The sequence below is a fragment of the Cetorhinus maximus genome, chromosome 29 (assembly GCF_964194155.1).
Source record: "Cetorhinus maximus chromosome 29, sCetMax3.hap1.1, whole genome shotgun sequence".
NCBI classification, from domain to species: domain Eukaryota; kingdom Metazoa; phylum Chordata; class Chondrichthyes; order Lamniformes; family Cetorhinidae; genus Cetorhinus; species Cetorhinus maximus.
Window position 1 is genome coordinate 6,216,565 of NC_135907.1, and position 23,868 is coordinate 6,240,432.

General features: G+C 49.8%; 1 pseudogene; it reads right to left on the bottom strand.

Moving 5' to 3' along the window:
- Positions 1 to 10,265: 10,265 nt before the first annotated feature.
- Positions 10,266 to 10,417, bottom strand: LOC144669749 (U1 spliceosomal RNA; annotated as a pseudogene).
- Between the last annotated feature and the right edge of the window lie 13,451 nt (positions 10,418 to 23,868).

The window sequence follows — 23,868 nt, forward strand, 5'->3', positions numbered from 1 at the left end:
ACAGGTCTTTATCAGCCCTGACAATATTCCGGCAATGCTACTGAAGACTTGTGCTTTAGTAATTGCCACGCCCCTAGCCAAGCTGTTCCAGTACAGCTACAACACTGACATCTACCCGGCTATGTGGAAAATTGCCCGGATTTGTCCTGTACACAAAAAGCAGGAAAAATCCCATCTGGCCAATTACCGCCCCATCAGCCTACTCTTGGTCATCAGTAAAGTGATGGAAGGGGTCATCAACAGTGTTGCCAAGCAGCACTTGCTTAGCAATAACCTGCTCACTGATGCCCAGTTTGGACTCCGCCAGGGTCACTCAGCTCCTGACCTCATTACAGCCTTGGTTCAAACACGGATAAAAGAGCTGAACTCCAGAGGTGAGGTGAGATTGACTGCCCTTGACATCAAGGCTGTTTTTGACTGAGTGTGGCATCAAGGAGCCCTAGCAAAACTGGAGTTAATGGGAATCGGGAGAAAACCTTCCACTGGTTGGAGGCGTACCTAGCACAAAGGAAAATGGTTGTGGTTGTTGGAGGTCAGTCATCTTGGTTCAGGACATCAGTGCAGGAGTTCCTCAGCGTCGTGTCCTCGGCACAACCATCTTCAGCTGCTTCATCAATGACCTTCCTTCCATCATAAGGTCAGAAGTGGGGATGTTTGCTGATGGTTGAAGATACTGAAGCAGTCCATGTCCAAATGCAGCAAGACCTGGACAATATCCAGGCTTGGGCTGACAAGTGGCAAGTAACATTGGTGCCAGACAAGTGTCAGGCAATGACCATCTCCAACAAGAGAGAATCCAACCATCACCCCTTGACATTCAATGGCATTGCCATCACTGAATCCCCCACTATTAACATCCTGAGGGTGCCATTGACCAGAAACTGAACTGGACTAGCTGTATAAATACTGTGGCTACAAGAGCTGACCACAGGCTAGGAATCCTGTGGAGAGTAACTCACCACCTGACTCCCCGAAGCCTGTCCACCACCTACAAGGCACAAGTCAGGAATGTGATGGAATACTCCCCACTTGCCTGGATGAGTGCAGCTGCCACAACACTCAAAAAGCTCAACACCATCCAGGACAGAGCAGCGCGCTGATTGGCACCCCATCCACAAACATTCGCTCCCTCCACCACCAACGCTCAGTAACAGCAGTGTGTATCATTTACAAGATACACTGCGGGAACTCACCAAGGCTCCTTAGACAGCACCTTCCAAACCCATGACCACTACCATCTAGAAGGACAAGGGCAGCAGATACATGGGAACACCAGCGCCTGGAAGTCCCCCTCCAAATCACGCACCATCCTGATTTGGAAACATATCACCTTTCCTTCGCTGTCGCTGGGTCAAAATCCTGAAACTCCCACTCTAAAAACACTGTGGGTGTACCTACACTACATGGACTGCAGTGGTTCAAGAAGACCAGAGGCTTGGCCGAGGGGCATGGAAGCTGAACCTGCAACTGCTGACCCCAGAGAACATTGAGGAGCTCAAGAGGGATTACAAAGGTTGGAGAACCGTGAAACCCCTCTTTGAGTCCCTGATACACTGGTGGGAAGCGATCAAGGGAAACATCAAGAGGTTTTTCATCCTCAAAGGCACCCAGAAAGCTAGAAAGGAACAGAGGGAAATGTCCCGACTCCAGAAAAACATGCAGGATCTGCTCCGGCTGCAGTCGATGGGGGTCGATGTCAAGGAGGAACTCCAAGAGGTGAAGAGCCAGCAAGCCTCGCCCTTTGCCTCGGAGGCCTCCAAGATCATCTTCCGGTCCAGAGTCCGTTACATGGAGCAGGATGAGACGTGCTCACGTTTCTTCTTCCAAAAGGTACACTCTGTGATCAGCAGCCCGAAGGAAGAAGACGGCTCAGTAAAGTCATCGCCCTCCGACATTTTGAGGATCAGCAAATCCTTTTATTCCGGATTGTATGACGTGAAGCCCACAGACAGCACGGCCTCCCAGTCCTTCCTGTCCTCTATCACGGAGGTCTTAGACGACAGTACACGGGAGAGCCTGGACAAACCGCTAATTCCTGATGAACTGACTAAGGCCCTTGAGTCCTTCGAGAAGAGTAAAACTCCCGGAAGCGACGGCTAGCCGGCGGAGTAGTATTCGGCTCTGTGGGACTTGATCGGCCCAGACCTGCTAGGAGTGTACGAGAGTATGCTCCTGGCCGGCAGTATGTCAGAATCCATGAGGAAAGGCATCATCACCCTCATCTACAAGCACAAGGGGGGAAGGGGAGGAAATTAGAAATTGGCGACCCATTTCACTGTTGAATGTGGACTATAAGATTCTGTCCAAGGTCATCGCCAATCGGGTCAAATCCGCTCTGGAATTGGTGATCCACCCTGACCAGACCTGCACTGTGCCGGGCAGGAAGATCTCTGACTGCCTGGCGCTGCTCAGGGATACGATTGCCTATGTGCAGGACAGGGGTGTGGACACCTGCCTCATCAGCTTGGATCAGGAGAAGGCCTTTGACAGATTATCGCACACCTACATGGTGGATGTGCTCTCCAAAATGGGGTTTGGGGAGGGAATTTGCAATTGGATCCAACTGCTCTACACTAACATTACTAGCGCACTCTCAGTCAATGGGTGGGAATCAGATAGCTTTCCGATTAAATCTGGAGTCAGGCAGGGCTGTCCTCTCTCCCCTGTCCTGTTCGTGTGTTGCATAGTACCCTTTTCTGAGTCCATCAGGAAGGATCCGGGCATAAGAGGAGTGACGATCCCAGGCAGTGGAGGCACTCAGGTCAAAGCCTCCCTGTACATGGACGACGTCGCCGTCTTCTGCTCGGATCCGCTGTCGGTGCGCAGACTGATCCACATCTGCGACCAGTTCGAACTGGCCTCGGGTACCAAGGTAAATCGTGGCAAGAGTGAGGCCATGTTCTTTGGGAACTGGGCTGACCGATCCTTTGTCCCCTTCACTGTCAGGGCTGACGGCCTGAAGGTGCTGGGGATATGGTTCTGAGGGACCAGGGCATGCGTTAGAAACTGGAAGGAGCGAGTGTCTATGGTGAAAAGGAAACTGGGCATGTGGGAGCGAAGCTCCCTCTCCAATGCGGGTAAGAACCTGGTCATCAGGTGTGAGGCACTCTCGCTGTTGCTGTACGTGGCGCAGGTCTAGCCCATTCCACTCTCCTGCGTGGTGGCGATCACTCGAGCCATCTTCCGCTTTATCTGGAGGTCAAAAATGGATCGTGTCCGCATGGACGCGATGTACAAGCCTCTAGATAAAGGGGGAAAAAACGTGCCCAACATCGCCCTCATACCGATGGCCACCTTTGTGTGGCTGCATCAAGCGGTGTGTAGTCCCTCAGTATACAAACACCAAGTGTCACTATGTGCTGAGGTTCTACCTGTCCCCGGTGTTGCGAAGGATGGGTCTGGCCACGCTGCCGCTGAACGCTCCAAGTAGTTGGACCGTGCCGTACCACCTGTCCCTGGTGGAAAAATTTATGCAGAAAAACACCTTTGACCACAAGTCCATCAGGCAGTGGTCAGCACGTAACGTCTTATAGGCCCTGAGGGAAAAGGAGAGGGTGGATCCTGTGGGATGGTTCCCCGAGCAGACTGTCAAAGTCATTTGGCAGAATGCCTCATCGCCAGAACTTTCCAACAAGCACCAAGACGTAGCTTGGCTGGTGGTGAGAAAGGCCCTCCCCGTCAGATCCTTCCTACACGTCAGGAGTCTCACCCCCTCTGCACGTTGCCCTCGAGGTGGCTGTGGTGGGGAAGAGACCGTTGTTCACCTCCTTGTGGATTGTGCCTTTGCAAAGAAGGTCTAGAGAGAGATGCAGTGGTTTCTGTCGAGGTTCATCCCGAGCAGTTCTGTGACACAGGACTCTGTGCTCTACGGGCTGTTCCCAGGGACACACACCGAGACAAACATCAACTGCAGCTGGAGGATCATCAACTCGGTGAAAGAGGCACTTTGGTCTGCCCGAAACTTGTTGGTCTTCCAGCACAAAGAGTTGTCCCCGACCGATTGTTGCGGACTGGCACAATCCAAAGTCCAGGACTACGTGCTGAGGGACGCACTAAAGCTTGGGGCAGTTGCCGCAAAGGCGCAATGGGGAAGGGCCGCTGTCTAAGACCTTTCTAACACAGCGCACCGAGGGGCTGGGAACTGTTTAAATCCCCTCGGCCTGTACAGCTCAAAATGAAAGGCTGTAAATGATTGTAATATTGTTTGTACTGATGCACCTGGTGATACATTTTGTAAAAGTTGAACCGGATTGTACCCTTGTAATGGTGTTTTTGAAATGGTTTGGAATGTGGTTGAAGATATTTTATGAATAAAGTTTATTTTTGCAAAAAAAAAAGTGTAGTAAAGGAACCACTTGAATATTGTATCTGGACTCCGAGTGTTGAAATTTTGTCCCAGAGTATTCCTCGGACCTTTCAATTGGTGCTGCGAGCAGGGCCCGAAGGATGCAGGACACCGACGGGGAAATGGGATGAGTCACAGTGTGAATTCATTTTTATTCATACTAAATCCGACTCCGTCCCGATCCAGGAAGTGTCAGGCACCCCGCGTATCAGAAACCTGGGCTCCAGGCAATAGTTCAAGGGGTGGTAAGGGTGGGGTAGTTTGCTTGTCTTATAGATTGTTATAATTACATCCGGTATTAGCCGCAAGTAACGAGTTCGGTCAGAAAGGATCCAGGGTAAGAACCGTACCGCTGACAACAACTATACCCCGACCGTCTTACCCAGAGATGGCCAGTGGTGACAAACTCGAGTGGGGACCAGAGGGATCCTTGACACAGCATTGAGCTGACAAAAATAAGAAATCGATAGGCAAAATGAGAAAGAACAATTGGAACCCATTTGACTCACCCGCTGATCAGAGAAAATGGTGGGATAATCAGAAAAAAGACAAAGATGATGAAGCCTGGATCCTAATGTTAAGACAACACATAGAGTTAAGTAAGAAAGTAAATCGAATGTTGGCCAACAAATCCCAAAATGAAGAGCTGGTCCAGGCAAAAAATCTCATGTCAGTTTCGGCAGCTTTACCACAGCCACCAGTAGCTGCACAATACGCAGATAATATAGATTGGAACGGGCTGGTGGAACAGGCGGCAGGATATGAGGAACAACGGGAAGCGGGTTGGGAATCACCACCACCATAACCCGTGGCCCCAATTAAGATAGAGCTTGTGCCCCCGGTGCCCGGACAACCAGGCAGACCAGGCACAGCAGCAAGCTGATTTCCGAGCCTTTAGAGCAGAAATGGCACAAGACTTAGGGCAAGCCCCATAAAACAAGAAAAGGGCGAGAGTGCCCATGAATATGGCAATCGGAAGTTTGAGGCATATTGTAACTACGGGGGTGTAGGTGCTGCGCTGAACCGAGACGATGTACAGTTTATGCAATTGTACAAGGATGGCCTTAGCCTGGCCCACCAGGCAATCCTAGACACCGGGCCCGGGCCCACCAGGCAATCCTAGACACCGGGCCCGGGCCCACCAGGCGATCCTAGACACCGGGCCCGGGCCCACCAGGCCATCCTAGACACTGGGCCCACCAGGCCATCCTAGACACCGGGCCCGGGCCCACCAGGCCATCCTAGACACCAGGCCCGGGCCCACCAGGCCATCCTAGACACCGGGCCCGGGCCCACCAGTCAATCCTAGACACCGGGCTAGTAGACAAGAACACATATGATCGAGGAAGATGGGCCACCGGGGTAGATAACCACATAGGGAAAACTAAGATAAAGGTGTCGGCAGTGAGGTTACAAACCCCACTGAAATGGTGGCCACTGCAGCAGCCGTTCCTAAACCCGAGGTGTGCTTTAATTGTAAAAACCCGAACATAAAATATTTACAGTGTTAGATGTAGCCAATGGATTTTGGTCGATACCACTGGACCAGGAATCCCAAGATAAATTCGCTTTCACAGTGGGAGGGAGACGGTGTACATGGGCGAGGCTCCCACAGGGATTCCACAACAGCCCCAACATCCTCCATCGGGTCACGAGTGAGAAGCTGAGTCCGTGCGACGTAGAGTCTAACAACAGTACAATCTTATAATATGCAGATGATATCCTAATAGCGTCAGAATCGGAAAGGGGCCACATCGGAGCTCTCCTGATAGTCATAAGGACACTGAAAAATGCTGGATTTAAGATAAACCCCTTTATGAGTTGCTGACCGGGAGGGCGATGCGCTTGCCAGAGGGCAGAGCCACCGGAAGTGAGGATATGGGACCCATCAGAGATAAAATTAAAAATGATATTAAGCAATTGGATGGACAGCTAAAGGAATTACAACAGGAAGTGAAGGACCAACAGGCTATCAGGGATTTAGAAGAGAGGACAAAAGGGGGACCCCCGTCACCACCGGCTGAGGTCGGAGACATGGTGTTTGTTCAAATCACCCCTAGCCAACCAGGTTTTGCCCCAAAATGGACTGGACCGTACGGAATTATTCACGTGCCTGCGCCGATATGAAGGGAAAAGCTAGGTGGAAACACTGGTCACAACTGAAAAGGTATGATGTAAGTAAGAAAGACTAAATTACCAGGCAGTGGGAGGAAAACGGGCAACGAGCAGTCCGTACTGTGTTAGCCAAGTGGTTTAGGATTCATTCCCGATCTGGAGGACTGGCCATCTGAAAGAGAAAAGGGGGAATCCTCAACTACGGGGAGGGTCACCGTGGGCTGTGCACAAGGAGGGACGTAAAGGAGAAAGCTACAGTGTGTGAGAGATACAGCGTGTGAGAGATTTTTCGCAATTTACCTTCACACCCCAGGAGAACAACAACTGGGGTCACTGTCCCGGGGAGGAAGACTTGGGAATGACAGATACCTGGCATTGGATCTTGAGGGCCAAACACGGAGAGTTGACTGCAACGGCGGACCCCCGGACCGACACCACCCTGCTATCACAGGACACGACGACACCACAGAGACTATCTTGCCCAGACATGACCCCTGGGCCACAGAATGGACTGGTACTGTATACGGACGATGAACTCTTGTATGATAATGTTAAACATGAAATTGTACAGGTAATTGTGAACCTGGCAGGTATGCAACTACCTGAGTATTGCAGTAACCAAGCGCCCCTACGAAAACTGTACAAATTACTGAGTAAGGCTGTGATTAATCAGCCGGCCGACGCCACGGGTGCCACTAGATTCAGGGGACATCCTGCTTTCCACCGCCAGAAGAGAGAGTTAGTTAACAATGTACTGACAGGGGTGAACACAGGGACTTCCCTGGTAAACTCTCTCGACATTCAAGGAATCAACTCCGAGGTCACGAATCTTAAAGGGATCATGAGGCAGCTTGCTCATAAGAGTAGCGAGGGGTGGTGAAACGGCAGCGGCCCTAGGGGGCAAGAGTGTGGCATCTGTATTGGAAAGCGTACACGTTATAGAGACCCATGCTAAAGCCACCAGCCAATTAATAGAAAGGGAGGAACGACAAGAGGGCAGCACCTAAAAAAGCCAGCTTACGGCCAGTGGCTGATCGGGCAATTAAGACAAAATCTGGGCCAGATCCAAAGTGGGGAGGTACCGGGCTGGATCAACAGTGCCCGGTTGTGGGGGATGGCCAAGAACCCAGGCGTCATCGACGCATGTACATTGAAAGGAGTGACCAGGGTGTATGCGGTGATTCAGAAGTGCACCTCAAACCAAATGAACGTGTTAGGTATGGGCAATCCCCTCAGTCACAGCAGACACGGGCCCACACCCTCAGTACCGAGTGGAGAACATTGGGTTAATCCGAGACAATGACTCCCTCCGGTACTACCCCATAGATATGCATGCCATACGCAAGAATGAGGGCATACACAGGGTATCACTGAGTGGCTGCAGATGGAAAGGTAGCCTCACAATTTGCTCCCATCCAGTTGGAACGGGGGGGGGGTGCTGGACAAATGCGGGTACAACCGAACGGAGGGTTGTATATTAGAAATTACCCACAGAGAAAACCATCACACCCGCTCAGGATACAAGGGAACCCCGGCTCCCAGTTACTATCAGACACAGCGTGAATAATGTACGTCCAACAAAGGGGTCAGGTCTCAGTCAACGCCTCCGACACACTCCACCATGCCCTGGAACACTATGAGGAACCTAAGCAGGCCCCAATTCCCCACCTTCCCGAAAGTCTGACAAAGTTTAAAGGTGACTTACGAAAGGTGAGGAATCAGCATTACGTGTTACAGGCGGTGTTTAAAAGGCTAATCAATGATACGGAAGAGCACTTGAGAGATCCGACGGTGGGAGCAAGTGTGGGAATGGGGGCTGAATGTGGACATACACCCCTGGATAAGAATAAGCTCTCATATACTCGTCGCAGTGCAGCTAGTGTTAGCATTGTTTAACTCTAATTCTTTCAATGTCTTCTCCAGACAATCCAAAAAGTACCAGGAGACCATGAGTGGCGTACTGAGAGGCTGCGAGGAGACATTTGCGTTACATTATGGGACCAGCAACACTCACACACACACAGATTACACAATCCACACTGACATCACTAAAAATCACAGACGGAATCTCAGTAACAATCCACATGCTTTGCACAGTCTTGTGTTGGGGGTTTAGTGTTTGATATTTCAAACTGCAGTGACATTCCCGACAAGATGAGTTAAAGTTTTAACATTAACCAGAAAATGGCTGAAACATTGTTTTCCTGGGGTGAACACATCAAAGGACAGGAAGAATCAGAAAGTTGTCCTGCCCTGGGATTAACATATCAATGGACAGGCCTCCTGGGGAGCAGATTGAGAGACATCCCAACATGCCAGGGGTGGAGTCTGCAAACTGCTCATTCAGGATATACCTGGCTAGGAACCCAATCCGAAAACCGCCTCCAGAGTGCGGAGCTAGTCCCCACTCTGGCTTAATGTGCGTGTGTGTTCCCTCTGTCTCAATCTGCTTTATAACTCTTTGACTTGTTTGTATTTGGATGTTGCTGAGTTGTAACTGAGAGTGAATCATTGGCTCTTGCGTTATTTTGTTTGAAAATGTTCTTTGCTCTCTGTTTTAATGGAATTAATTTTCTCCCCCACCCCTCAAAGAATTTTTATTTTGAAACCTGCAATCTGAAGATCCAGACTGGGACAAGGACTCTTCTTCTTCAGGAGTTTCCTGAGACCTTCTCCAAGGCCGTGCTCCATGGGCCCACGTGAGTTTGTGTCCGTTTCTTACCCCGAGATTTCAATTCCTCTCCGGGACCCTGGTTTTCGGTGGCTCCGGTTAACCAGTTCCTGTTGGACTGTGGGCCTGGAGTTTCAAAAAGAAAATCTTGGGGTTAAAGTAGCCCAGCCTTGCAATCTAAAACTTACATGTTAGCCTCCAGTGTGTGAGGAACAGGAGCCCCACAAGAGGAAATGAAAAGTCCTAAAGTGAAGCTGCCTAAAATCTTGTTATAATTCAGGGATAATGCGTGTAATTTGGGCTGCGCGATCATTCTGACGGTTAAACGGGATTCCCGGTGGTCATTTTACTGAGGGTTTAGGTTTCTATCTGCCTTTCTCCAGTTTTCTTTCTGTTTATTTCTTCGCTTTGCGCTATTTAAGCCTTCAAGGAATAATCACAGGTGAATTGATGGACCCACAGCAGGGGAAGTGAGCTGCAGAAGGGGCAGGGAAAGACTTTACACATGGGGAGAGGAGGCAGGAGTTTCAGAAGGTAGGAGTCACACAGGGGGCTGATTAAGGGGGAGATTATACAGAGGAGGTGGGAGGCTGCTGTTCGTTTCGGAGGGGGGTAATTTGAATGAACATGGGGACAGGGTGCTTGTTCATGTTTGAAATAGTGAGGGGTCGCTGCTACATGTTTAAAATGGTGAATGCATATGAGTTAATAGCTGACTGATATGAGTTTGTATTTATACAGACGTCCAGAGAGATAGGGGGTGGGGCGGTGCTGGGAGTGTGGGGACTGTTGTGATGGTGGGTTGGGTGTTAGATGGGGGTTGTTTGAGAGAGATTTTTGAGTGGGCAAACGCGGGGTTAAAAATGGCGCGAGTAATTTGGCGGCCACAAAACAAACGGTCTGGCGAAAATGATGCAGAGATGGAATAATTGCCGGCTGATAATGACAGGGAGGAAAAGAATGGGGGTTGGATAATATTTGCGAGGAGGAAAGAAAAAACTAAATAACCAGTCCAGTATAGATTTTGAAGAGCACACATTGGGGGTTATATATTTCTTTTTTCAGAAAAGGTTGCTGACAGGAAATAGAAGAGAAAATGAAAGATATGATGAAATCTATTTTTTGAATTGTGAATCGGGGAGAGCGCGAACGCAGTCCCCCACTACCACAAATTTTGCAGTCGAGTATCCCACATTTGGGGACATCGCAGGCGTTAGCACACCCGAAGTGCAATGGGCTAGCCTCGTCCTGGGAGAACCTTTTTTTCCTTTTTTTTGCAAAAATATACTTTATTCATAAAATATCATCAATCACATTCCAAACCATTTCAATAACAACATTACAAGGGTACAATCCAGGTTAAACTTTTACAAAATGTATCACCAGGTGCATCAGTACAAACAATATTACAATCATTTACAGCCTTTCATTTTGAGCTGTACAGCCCGAGGGGATTTAAACAGTTCCCAGTCCCTCGGTGCGCTGTGGCAGAAAGGTCTTAGACAGCGACCCTTCCCCATTGCGCCTTTGCGGCAGCTGCTCCAAGATTTAGTGCATCCCACAACACGTAGTCCTGGACTTTGGATTGTGCCAGTCCGCAACAATCGGTCGGGGACAACTCTTTGTGCTGGAAGACCAACAAGTTTCGGGCAGACCAAAGCGCCTCTTTCACCGAGTTGATGATCCTCCAGCTGCAGTCGATGTTTGTCTCGGTGTGTGTCCCTGGGAACAGCCCGTAGAGCACAGAGTCCCGTGTCACAGAACTGCTCGGGATGAACCTCAACAGCAACCACTGCATCTCTCTCCAGACTTTCTTTGCAAAGGCACAATCCACAAGGAGGTGAACAACGGTCTCTTCCCCACCACAGCCACCTCGAGGGCAACGTGCAGAGGGGGTGAGACTCCTGACGTGTAGGAAGGATCTGACGGGGAGGGCCTTTCTCACCACCAGCCAAGCTACGTCTTGGTGCTTGTTGGAAAGTTCTGGCGATGAGGCATTCTGCCAAATGACTTTGACAGTCTGCTCGGGGAACCATCCCACAGGGTCCACCCTCTCCTTTTCCCTCAGGGCCTCTAGGACGTTACGTGCTGACCACTGCCTGATGGACTTGTGGTCAAAGGTGTTTTTCTGCATAAATTTTTCCACGAGGGACAGGTGGTAGGGCACGGTCCAACTACTTGGAGCGTTCAGCGGCAGCGTGGCCAGACCCATCCTTCGCAACACCGGGGACAGGTAGAACCTCAGCACGTAGTGACACTTGGTGTTTGCGTACTGAGAGTCTATGCACCGCTTGACGCAGCCACACACAAAGGTGGCCATCAGTATGAGGGCGATGTTGGGCACGGTTTTTCCCCCTTTATCTAGAGGCTTGTACATCGCGTCTCTGCGGACACGATCCATTTTTGACCTCCAGATAAAGCGGAAGATGGCTCGTGTGATCACCACCACGCAGGAGTGAGGAATGGGCCAGACCTGCGCCACGTACAGCAACAGCGAGAGTGCCTCACACCTGATGACCAGGTTCTTACCCGCAATGGAGACGGAGCGTCGCTCCCACATGCCCAGTTTTCTTTCCACCATAGCCACTCGCTCCTTCCAGTTTCTAACGCATGCCCTGGTCCCTCCAAACCATATCCCCAACACCTTCAGGCAGTCTCACCTGGTGACGAACGGGACAAAGGATCGGTCAGCCTAGTTCCCAAAGAACATGGCCTCGCACTTGTCATGATTTACCTTGGCTCCCGAGGCCAGTTTGAACTGATCGCAGATGCTGATTAGTCTGCGCACCGACAGCGGATCCGAGCAGAAGATGGCGACATCGTCCATCTACAGGGAGGCTTTGACCTGAGTGCCTCCACTGCCTGGGATCGTCACTCCTCTTATGCCCTAATTCTTCCTGATGGACTCAGCAAAGGGTTCAGTGTAACATCCGAACAGGACAGGGGAGAGAGAGCAGCCCTGCCTGGCTCCAGATTTAATGGGAAAGCTATCTGATTCCCACCCATTGATAGAAACTGCGCTACTGATGTTAGTGTTGAGCAGTTGGATCCAATTGCAGATTCCCTCCCCAAACCCCATTTTGGAGATCACATCCACCATGTAGGTGTGCGATATTCTGTCAAAGGCCTTCTCCTGATCCAGGCTGATGAGGGAGGTGTCCACACCCCTGTCCTGCACATAGGCAATCGTATCCCTGAGCAGCGCGAGGCTGTCAGAGATCTTCCTGCCCGGCACAGTGCAGGTCTGGTCAGGGTGGATCACCAACGCTAGAGCAGACTTCACCCAATTGTCATTGACGTTGGACAGAATCTTATAATCCATGTTCAACAGTGAGATGGGTCGCCAATTTCTAATTTCCTCCCCTTTCCACTTCCACTTGTAGATGAGGGTGTTGCCTTTCCTCATGGATTCTGACATGCTGCCGGCCAGGAGCATACTCTCGTACACTTCCAGCAGGTCTGGGCCCATCCAGTCCCACAGAGCCGAATACAACTCCAACGGCAAGGCGTCGCTTCCGGGAGTTTTACTCTTCTCGAAGGACTCAAGGGCCTTAGTCAGTTCGTCATGAGTTAGCGGTTTGTCCAGGCTCTCCCGTGTACTGTCGTCTAATACCTCTGTGATAGAGGACAGGAAGGACTGGGAGACCGTGCTGTCTGTGGGCTTCATCTCTTGGAGTTCCTCCTTGACATCAACCCCATCGACTGCAGCCGGAGCAGATTCTGCATGTTTCGCTGGAGTCAGGACATTTCCCTCTGTTCCTTTCTCGCTTTCTGGATGAGTACCTTCTTGATATCCTCCTTGATCGCTTCCCACCAGTGTGTCAGGGAATCAAAGAGTGTTTCACAGTTCCCCAGCCTTTGTAATCCTTCTTGAGTTCTCTGGGGTCAGCAGTTTCACGTTCAGCTTCCATGTCCCCCGGCCAAGCCTCTGGTCTTCCTGTAAGTGACATTTGACCGGTAGGAGGCAGTGGTCAGAGAAGAACACTGGCTTGATGTCCGTGGACCTGACTGTGAACGCTCGGGACACAAACAGGAAGTCTATCCTTGAGTGGGTGGACCACTCTGGCCGCGACCAGGTGTATCTCTGCTGCGCTTCATCTGCAGGGTTGCTGAAGACGTTGTGCAGCTTGCCATCCTTTACTATTTCCATCAGGGATCTGGACGTGGTGTCCAGTCTGCTGTCGGCCCTGCCAGATTGTCCAGCTCCATCGATGATGCGGCTGAAGTCACCGCCCAGAATGGCCAGCCTGGAAGTCGCCAGCAGAAGTGGGAGCTGCTGAAGGACAACCAGCCACTCGCTGTTTTGATCCGGGGCATACATGTTAATTAACTAGAGTGGCGCATTCTTGTACAATAATGTCCGCTACGAGGAGGGGCCCGCCCACCACCTCCTCAACCTCGGACATGGTGACATTGCCTCCCTGCAGCTGAATACCCAGGCCGGAGGAACGAGAGTCGTTTCCTCCCGACCAGAGTGATGCCCCTTGGGACCACCATCGTGCCCATTGCCTGTAGGAGCTGAGGTGCAGTATTGCACACTCCTGCAGAAACAACAGGTCAGCTTTGACCTTGGCAAGGTAATCCAAGGTTGCAACACATCGCGTAGCAGATTTAACGCTACACACGTTGATGGACTCAATCTTGATCCCCATTTTAATGCATTTTCTCACTTACCAGTCCTGTTGTTTTTGTCAGTTCCAGTCCTTTGGTTTGCTCCTACAAACCCATAGTGTTTGCAAATTGTCTCGCTTTTGACGGGCTGAGGAAACAGCCCAGAACCGCCCCGTTGGAAATGTTCCGCTCAGGTGACAACGGGGGGTTCGTGCAAGGAGCGAGGTTTGGATTGTTCTCTGCTGGAGAAATCTCTCTGATCCATTCCCCCTCAGGGGCGTTGCTGCTTCCCAGAGATGGGGTGCACTGACAGAACACTGACATCGGGAACACGGTAAATGATTTGCTGCAGGACCGATTAGTTTGTGGAGTTCAAGACGATGCCACAGAGCGCCTTTCACTCACCGAGGTAAACATCGTCTTTAAGCGTACCCAAGGAATCTCCCTCGCCATGGAAAGTGCAGTGAGAGACTGGCAGGCTTTGTACACATACAACATGGCGCTGTTCTTCATGTGGGGCAGGAACCTGCTGCTGAGTGTGGCGTGGAAACCAGACCCACAGCATCGAGGGGAGATGCAATGTCTGCTGTTAAAACCATGAAAAGTCCTTTATCAAAAGAAAGAATTCATCAGCGGCTCCAAGATTAAGTTGTTATAGATGTGGAGGTGACCATGTGCCAGACAGCTGTAAATTCAAGGAGGCAGAATGTCATTATTGCCATAAGAAGGGTCAAAACAGCCCACAAAGCATCAAACCAAGAAGATTGAATTAAAGAATACAGCAGAACCTGAAGCTGCTGACACCGACATCTATTCACTGTGTAATGTAACAGCTGTAAAAACCGATCCTGTATAATGTAACAGCTGTAAAAACCGAGCCTGTGTAATGTAACAGCTGTAAAAACCGAACCTGTATAAAGTAACAGCTGTAAAAACCGAGCCTGTGTAATGTAACAGCTGTAAAAACCGAACCTGTATAAAGTAACAGCTGTAAAAACCGAGCCTGTGTAATGTAACAGCTGTAAAAACCAAGCCTGTATAAAGTAACAGCTGTAAAAACCGAGCCTGTGTAATGTAACAGCTGTAAAAACCGAGCCTGTGTAATGTAACAGCTGTAAAAACCAAGCCTGTATAAAGTAACAGCTGTAAAAACCGAGCCTGTGTAATGTAACAGCTGTAAAAACCAAGCCTGTATAAAGTAACAGCTGTAAAAACCGAGCCTGTGTAATGTAACAGCTGTAAAAACCAAGCCTGTGTAATGTAACAGCTGTAAAAACCAAGCCTGTATAAAGTAACAGCTGTAAAAACCGAGCCTGTGTAATGTAACAGCTGTAAAAACCGAGCCTGTGTAATGTAACAGCTGTAAAAACCAAGCCTGTATAAAGTAACAGCTGTAAAAACCGAGCCTGTGTAATGTAACAGCTGTAAAAACCGAGCCTGTGTAATGTAACAGCTGTAAAAACCGAGCTTGTATAATGTAACAGCTGTAAAAACCGAGCCTGTGTAATGTAACAGCTGTAAAAACCGAGCCTGTGTAATGTAACAGCTGTAAAAACCAAGCCTGTGTAAAGTAACAGCTGTAAAAACCGAGCCTGTGTAATGTAACAGCTGTAAAAACCAAGCCTGTATAAAGTAACAGCTGTAAAAACCGAGCCTGTGTAATGTAACAGCTGTAAAAACCAAGCCTGTATAAAGTAACAGCTGTAAAAACCGAGCCTGTGTAATGTAACAGCTGTAAAAACCGAGCTTGTATAATGTAACAGCTGTAAAAACCGAACCTGTATAAAGTAACAGCTGTAAAAACCGAACCTGTATAATGTAACAGCTGTAAAAACCGAGCCTGTGTAATGTAACAGCTGTAAAAACCGAGCCTGTATAATGTAACAGCTGTAAAAACCGATCCTGTATAATGTAACAGCTGTAAAAACCGAACCTGTATAAAGTAACAGCTGTAAAAACTGAGCCTGTGTAATGAAACAGCTGTAAAAACCGAGCCTGTGTAATGAAACAGCTGTAAAAACTGAGCCTGTATAATGTAACAGCTGTAAAAACTGAGCCTGTGTAAAGTAACAGCTGTAAAAACCAAGCCTGTGTAATGAAACAGCTGTAAAAACTGAGCCTGTATAAAGTAACAGCTGTAAAAACCGAACCTGTGTAATGAAACAGCTGTAAAAACTGAGCCTGTATAAAGTAACAGCTGTAAAAACTGAGCCTGTATAAAGTAACAGCTGTAAAAACCGAGACTGTGTAATGTAACAGCTGTAAAAACCGAGCCTGTGTAATGAAACAGCTGTAAAAACCGAATCCATCACTGTCACAATCCAAGTTAATGAGAAGCCATTAATAATGGAGGTGGATATGGAGGCCTCAACTACAGTGGTGGGAGAGCACACTTTCAGATCCCTGACTAAAGGTAGAAAGTTAGTAAACCTGGAGCAGAGAACCGCTAAATTAAAGATATTGCACTGGAGAATCTATTCAGGTAAAGGGGATCGCCACAGCACCAGTGTCTTACAGGCAACAGACAGCCCAGCTGCCTGTGATAATAGTGACTGGAGAAGGACCCAGTCTGTTAGGCCGAGACTGGTTACAGAAGATCAAGCTTGACTGGTCTGAGATATTTCACCTGAAAACAGGAGTTCCTGAACTGCTAAGGAAATACGCCATGGTATTTTGGGATTAATCAGGGAAGTTAAAAGCCCACGATATATGTGGATCCACAGGTGACACCACGTTTCTTTAAGACCGGACCTGTGCCTTATGCATTGAAGGAGAAGGCGGATGCAGAACTGTGCCAGTTAGAAAAACTGGGCATCGCCCAAGCTGTCCAATTCTCAGAGTGGGCAGCACTCATAGTTCCAGTGGTTAAGCCTGACCAAACCATAGGAATTGGTGGGAAGTATAAGTTGACAGTGAATAAGGCAGCAAAACCAGACAACTGCCCCATTCCAAGGATAGACCAATTGTATGCAAAGCTGGCTGGAGGCAAGTCCTATACAATAGTGGATATGAGCCAACCATCCAACAATTAGAACTGGATAAATCATCGAGAGAATACATGAGTATTAACACACACACAGGTCTTTATCAAAGAACAAAGAAAAGTACAGCACAGGAACAGGCCCTTTGGCCCTCCAAGCCTGTGCCAATCATATTGCCCGTCAGCTAAAACATTTTGCACTTCCGGGGTCCGTATCCCTCTATTCCCATCCTATTCATGTATTTGTCAAGCTGCCTCTTAAACACCACTATCGTACCTGCTTCCACCACCTCCTCTGGCAGCGAATTCCAGACACTCACTACCCTTTGCGTAGAAAACTTGCCCCACACATCTCCTCTATAGTTTCCTCCTCTCACCTTAAATCTATGTCCCCTAGTAATTGACTCTTTCACCCAGGGAAAAAGCTTCTGACTATCTCCTCTGTCCATGCCACTCATAATTTTGTAAACTTCGATCAAGTCGCCCCTCAATCTCCGTCGCTCTAGTGAGAACAATCCGAGTTTCTCCAACCTCTCCTCATAGCTAATAACCTCCAGACCAGGCAGCATCCTGGTAAACCTCCTCTGCACCCTCTCCAACGCCTCCATATCCTTCTGGTAATGTGGTGACCAGAATTGCACGCAATATTCCAAGTGTGGCCTAACCAAGGTTCTATACAGCTGCAGCATGACTTTCCAGCTTTTATACTCAATACCCCTGCCGATGAAGGCAAGCATGCCATATGCCTTCCTGACTACCTTATCCACCTGCGTTGCCACTTTCAGTGACCTGTACACCCAGATCCCTCTGCCCGTCGATGCACTAATGGTTCTGCCATTTACTGTGTAATTCCTGCCTGTATTAGACCTTCCAAAATGCATTACCTCGCATTTGTCCGGATTAAACTCCATCTGCCATTTCTCCGCCCAAGTCTCCAACCGATCTATGTCCCGTTGTATCCTTTGACAATCCTCTTCACTATCTGCAACTCCTCCAACCTTGGTCTCGTCTGCAAACTTACTAATTAGTCCAGTTACATTTTCCTCCAAATCATTTATGTATACTACAAACAGCAATGGTCCCAGCACTGATCCCTGTGGAACTCCACTAGTCACAGCTCTCCATTCAGAAAAGCACCCTTCCACTGCTACCCTCTGTCTTCTATGTATATCAGTACAGGTCTTTATCAGCCCTGACAATATTCCGGCAATGCTACTGAAGACTTGTGCTTTAGTAATTGCCACGCCCCTAGCCAAGCTGTTCCAGTACAGCTACAACACTGACATCTACCCGGCTATGTGGAAAATTGCCCGGATTTGTCCTGTACACAAAAAGCAGGAAAAATCCCATCTGGCCAATTACCGCCCCATCAGCCTACTCTTGGTCATCAGTAAAGTGATGGAAGGGGTCATCAACAGTGTTGCCAAGCAGCACTTGCTTAGCAATAACCTGCTCACTGATGCCCAGTTTGGACTCCGCCAGGGTCACTCAGCTCCTGACCTCATTACAGCCTTGGTTCAAACACGGATAAAAGAGCTGAACTCCAGAGGTGAGGTGAGATTGACTGCCCTTGACATCAAGGCTGTTTTTGACTGAGTGTGGCATCAAGGAGCCCTAGCAAAACTGGAGTTAATGGGAATCGGGAGAAAACCTTCCACTGGTTGGAGGCGTACCTAGCACAAAGGAAAATGGTTGTGGTTGTTGGAGGTCAGTCATCTTGGTTCAGGACATCAGTGCAGGAGTTCCTCAGCGTCGTGTCCTCGGCACAACCATCTTCAGCTGCTTCATCAATGACCTTCCTTCCATCATAAGGTCAGAAGTGGGGATGTTTGCTGATGGTTGAAGATACTGAAGCAGTCCATGTCCAAATGCAGCAAGACCTGGACAATATCCAGGCTTGGGCTGACAAGTGGCAAGTAACATTGGTGCCAGACAAGTGTCAGGCAATGACCATCTCCAACAAGAGAGAATCCAACCATCGCCCCTTGACATTCAATGGCATTGCCATCACTGAATCCCCCACTATTAACATCCTGAGGGTGCCATTGACCAGAAACTGAACTGGACTAGCTGTATAAATACTGTGGCTACAAGAGCTGACCACAGGCTAGGAATCCTGTGGAGAGTAACTCACCACCTGACTCCCCGAAGCCTGTCCACCACCTACAAGGCACAAGTCAGGAATGTGATGGAATACTCCCCACTTGCCTGGATGAGTGCAGCTGCCACAACACTCAAAAAGCTCAACACCATCCAGGACAGAGCAGCGCGCTGATTGGCACCCCATCCACAAACATTCGCTCCCTCCACCACCAACGCTCAGTAACAGCAGTGTGTATCATTTACAAGATACACTGCGGGAACTCACCAAGGCTCCTTAGACAGCACCTTCCAAACCCATGACCACTACCATCTAGAAGGACAAGGGCAGCAGATACATGGGAACACCAGCGCCTGGAAGTCCCCCTCCAAATCACGCACCATCCTGATTTGGAAACATATCACCTTTCCTTCGCTGTCGCTGGGTCAAAATCCTGAAACTCCCACTCTAAAAACACTGTGGGTGTACCTACACTACATGGACTGCAGTGGTTCAAGAAGACCAGAGGCTTGGCCGAGGGGCATGGAAGCTGAACCTGCAACTGCTGACCCCAGAGAACATTGAGGAGCTCAAGAGGGATTACAAAGGTTGGAGAACCGTGAAACCCCTCTTTGAGTCCCTGATACACTGGTGGGAAGCGATCAAGGGAAACATCAAGAGGTTTTTCATCCTCAAAGGCACCCAGAAAGCTAGAAAGGAACAGAGGGAAATGTCCCGACTCCAGAAAAAATTGCAGGATCTGCTCCGGCTGCAGTCGATGGGGGTCGATTTCAAGGAGGAACTCCAAGAGGTGAAGAGCCAGCAAGCCTCGCCCTTTGCCTCGGAGGCCTCCAAGATCATCTTCCGGTCCAGAGTCCGTTACATGGAGCAGGATGAGACGTGCTCACGTTTCTTCTTCCAAAAGGTACACTCTGTGATCAGCAGCCCGAAGGAAGAAGACGGCTCAGTAAAGTCATCGCCCTCCGACATTTTGAGGATCAGCAAATCCTTTTATTCCGGATTGTATGACGTGAAGCCCACGGACAGCACGGCCTCCCAGTCCTTCCTGTCCTCTATCACGGAGGTCTTAGACGACAGTACACGGGAGAGCCTGGACAAACCGCTAATTCCTGATGAACTGACTAAGGCCCTTGAGTCCTTGGAGAAGAGTAAAACTCCCGGAAGCGACGGCTAGCCGGCGGAGTAGTATTCGGCTCTGTGGGACTTGATCGGCCCAGACCTGCTAGGAGTGTACGAGAGTATGCTCCTGGCCGGTAGTATGTCAGAATCCATGAGGAAAGGCATCATCACCCTCATCTACAAGCACAAGGGGGGAAGGGGAGGAAATTAGAAATTGGCGACCCATTTCACTGTTGAATGTGGACTATAAGATTCTGTCCAAGGTCATCGCCAATCGGGTCAAATCCGCTCTGGAATTGGTGATCCACCCTGACCAGACCTGCACTGTGCCGGGCAGGAAGATCTCTGACTGCCTGGCGCTGCTCAGGGATACGATTGCCTATGTGCAGGACAGGGGTGTGGACACCTGCCTCATCAGCTTGGATCAGGAGAAGGCCTTTGACAGATTATCGCACACCTACATGGTGGATGTGCTCTCCAAAATGGGGTTTGGGGAGGGAATTTGCAATTGGATCCAACTGCTCTACACTAACATTACTAGCGCACTCTCAGTCAATGGGTGGGAATCTGATAGCTTTCCGATTAAATCTGGAGTCAGGCAGGGCTGTCCTCTCTCCCCTGTCCTGTTCGTGTGTTGCATAGTACCCTTTTCTGAGTCCATCAGGAAGGATCCGGGCATAAGAGGAGTGACGATCCCAGGCAGTGGAGGCACTCAGGTCAAAGCCTCCCTGTACATGGACGACGTCGCCGTCTTCTGCTCGGATCCGCTGTCGGTGCGCAGACTGATCCACATCTGCGACCAGTTCGAACTGGCCTCGGGTACCAAGGTAAATCGTGGCAAGAGTGAGGCCATGTTCTTTGGGAACTGGGCTGACCGATCCTTTGTCCCCTTCACTGTCAGGGCTGACGGCCTGAAGGTGCTGGGGATATGGTTCGGAGGGACCAGGGCATGCGTTAGAATCTGGAAGGAGCGAGTGTCTATGGTGAAAAGGAAACTGGGCATGTGGGAGCGAAGCTCCCTCTCCAGTGCGGGTAAGAACCTGGTCATCAGGTGTGAGGCACTCTCGCTGTTGCTGTACGTGGCGCAGGTCTAGCCCATTCCACTCTCCTGCGTGGTGGCGATCACTCGAGCCATCTTCCGCTTTGTCTGGAGGTCAAAAATGGATCGTGTCCGCATGGACGCGATGTACAAGCCTCTAGATAAAGGGGGAAAAAACGTGCCCAACATCGCCCTCATACCGATGGCCACCTTTGTGTGGCTGCATCAAGCGGTGTGTAGTCCCTCAGTATACAAACACCAAGTGTCACTATGTGCTGAGGTTCTACCTGTCCCCGGTGTTGCGAAGGATGGGTCTGGCCACGCTGCCGCTGAACGCTCCAAGTAGTTGGACCGTGCCCTACCACCTGTCCCTGGTGGAAAAATTTATGCAGAAAAACACCTTTGACCACAAGTCCATCAGGCAGTGGTCAGCACGTAACGTCTTAGAGGCCCTGAGGGAAAAGGAGAGGGTGGATCCTGTGGGATGGTTCCCCGAGCAGACTGTCAAAGTCATTTGGCAGAATGCCTCATCGCCAGAACTTTCCAACAAGCACCAAGACGTAGCTTGGCTGGTGGTGAGAAAGGCCCTCCCCGTCAGATCCTTCCTACACGTCAGGAGTCTCACCCCCTCTGCACGTTGCCCTCGAGGTGGCTGTGGTGGGGAAGAGACCGTTGTTCACCTCCTTGTGGATTGTGCCTTTGCAAAGAAGGTCTAGAGAGAGATGCAGTGGTTTCTGTCGAGGTTCATCCCGAGCAGTTCTGTGACACAGGACTCTGTGCTCTACGGGCTGTTCCCAGGGACACACACCGAGACAAACATCAACTGCAGCTGGAGGATCATCAACTCGGTGAAAGACGCGCTTTGGTCTGCCCGAAACTTGTTGGTCTTCCAGCGCAAAGAGTTGTCCCCGACCGAGTGTTGCGGACTGGCACAATCCAAAGTCCAGGACTACGTGCTGAGGGACGCACTAAAGCTTGGGGCAGTTGCCGCAAAGGCGCAATGGGGAAGGGCCGCTGTCTAAGACCTTTCTACCACAGCGCACCGAGGGGCTGGGAACTGTTTAAATCCCCTCGGCCTGTACAGCTCAAAATGAAAGGCTGTAAATGATTGTAATATTGTTTGTACTGATGCACCTGGTGATACATTTTGTAAAAGTTGAACCGGATTGTACCCTTGTAATGGTGTTTTTGAAATGGTTTGGAATGTGGTTGAAGATATTTTATGAATAAAGTTTATTTTTGCAAAAAAAAAAGTGTAGTAAAGGAACCACTTGAATATTGTATCTGGACTCCGAGTGTTGAAATTTTGTCCCAGAGTATTCCTCGGACCTTTCAATTGGTGCTGCGAGCAGGGCCCGAAGGATGCAGGACACCGACGGGGAAATGGGATGAGTCACAGTGTGAATTCATTTTTATTCATACTAAATCCGACTCCGTCCCGATCCAGGAAGTGTCAGGCACCCCGCGTATCAGAAACCTGGGCTCCAGGCAATAGTTCAAGGGGTGGTAAGGGTGGGGTAGTTTGCTTGTCTTATAGATTGTTATAATTACATCCGGTATTAGCCGCAAGTAACGAGTTCGGTCAGAAAGGATCCAGGGTAAGAACCGTACCGCTGACAACAACTATACCCCGACCGTCTTACCCAGAGATGGCCAGTGGTGACAAACTCGAGTGGGGACCAGAGGGATCCTTGACACAGCATTGAGCTGACAAAAATAAGAAATCGATAGGCAAAATGAGAAAGAACAATTGGAACCCATTTGACTCACCCGCTGATCAGAGAAAATGGTGGGATAATCAGAAAAAAGACAAAGATGATGAAGCCTGGATCCTAATGTTAAGACAACACATAGAGTTAAGTAAGAAAGTAAATCGAATGTTGGCCAACAAATCCCAAAATGAAGAGCTGGTCCAGGCAAAAAATCTCATGTCAGTTTCGGCAGCTTTACCACAGCCACCAGTAGCTGCACAATACGCAGATAATATAGATTGGAACGGGCTGGTGGAACAGGCGGCAGGATATGAGGAACAACGGGAAGCGGGTTGGGAATCACCACCACCATAACCCGTGGCCCCAATTAAGATAGAGCTTGTGCCCCCGGTGCCCGGACAACCAGGCAGACCAGGCACAGCAGCAAGCTGATTTCCGAGCCTTTAGAGCAGAAATGGCACAAGACTTAGGGCAAGCCCCATAAAACAAGAAAAGGGCGAGAGTGCCCATGAATATGGCAATCGGAAGTTTGAGGCATATTGTAACTACGGGGGTGTAGGTGCTGCGCTGAACCGAGACGATGTACAGTTTATGCAATTGTACAAGGATGGCCTTAGCCTGGCCCACCAGGCAATCCTAGACACCGGGCCCGGGCCCACCAGGCGATCCTAGACACCGGGCCCGGGCCCACCAGGCGATCCTAGACACCGGGCCCGGGCCCACCAGGCCATCCTAGACACTGGGCCCACCAGGCCATCCTAGACACCGGGCCCGGGCCCACCAGGCCATCCTAGACACCAGGCCCGGGCCCACCAGGCCATCCTAGACACCGGGCCCGGGCCCACCAGTCAATCCTAGACACCGGGCTAGTAGACAAGAACACATATGATCGAGGAAGATGGGCCACCGGGGTAGATAACCACATAGGGAAAACTAAGATAAAGGTGTCGGCAGTGAGGTTACAAACCCCACTGAAATGGTGGCCACTGCAGCAGCCGTTCCTAAACCCGAGGTGTGCTTTAATTGTAAAAACCCGAACATAAAATATTTACAGTGTTAGATGTAGCCAATGGATTTTGGTCGATACCACTGGACCAGGAATCCCAAGATAAATTCGCTTTCACAGTGGGAGGGAGACGGTGTACATGGGCGAGGCTCCCACAGGGATTCCACAA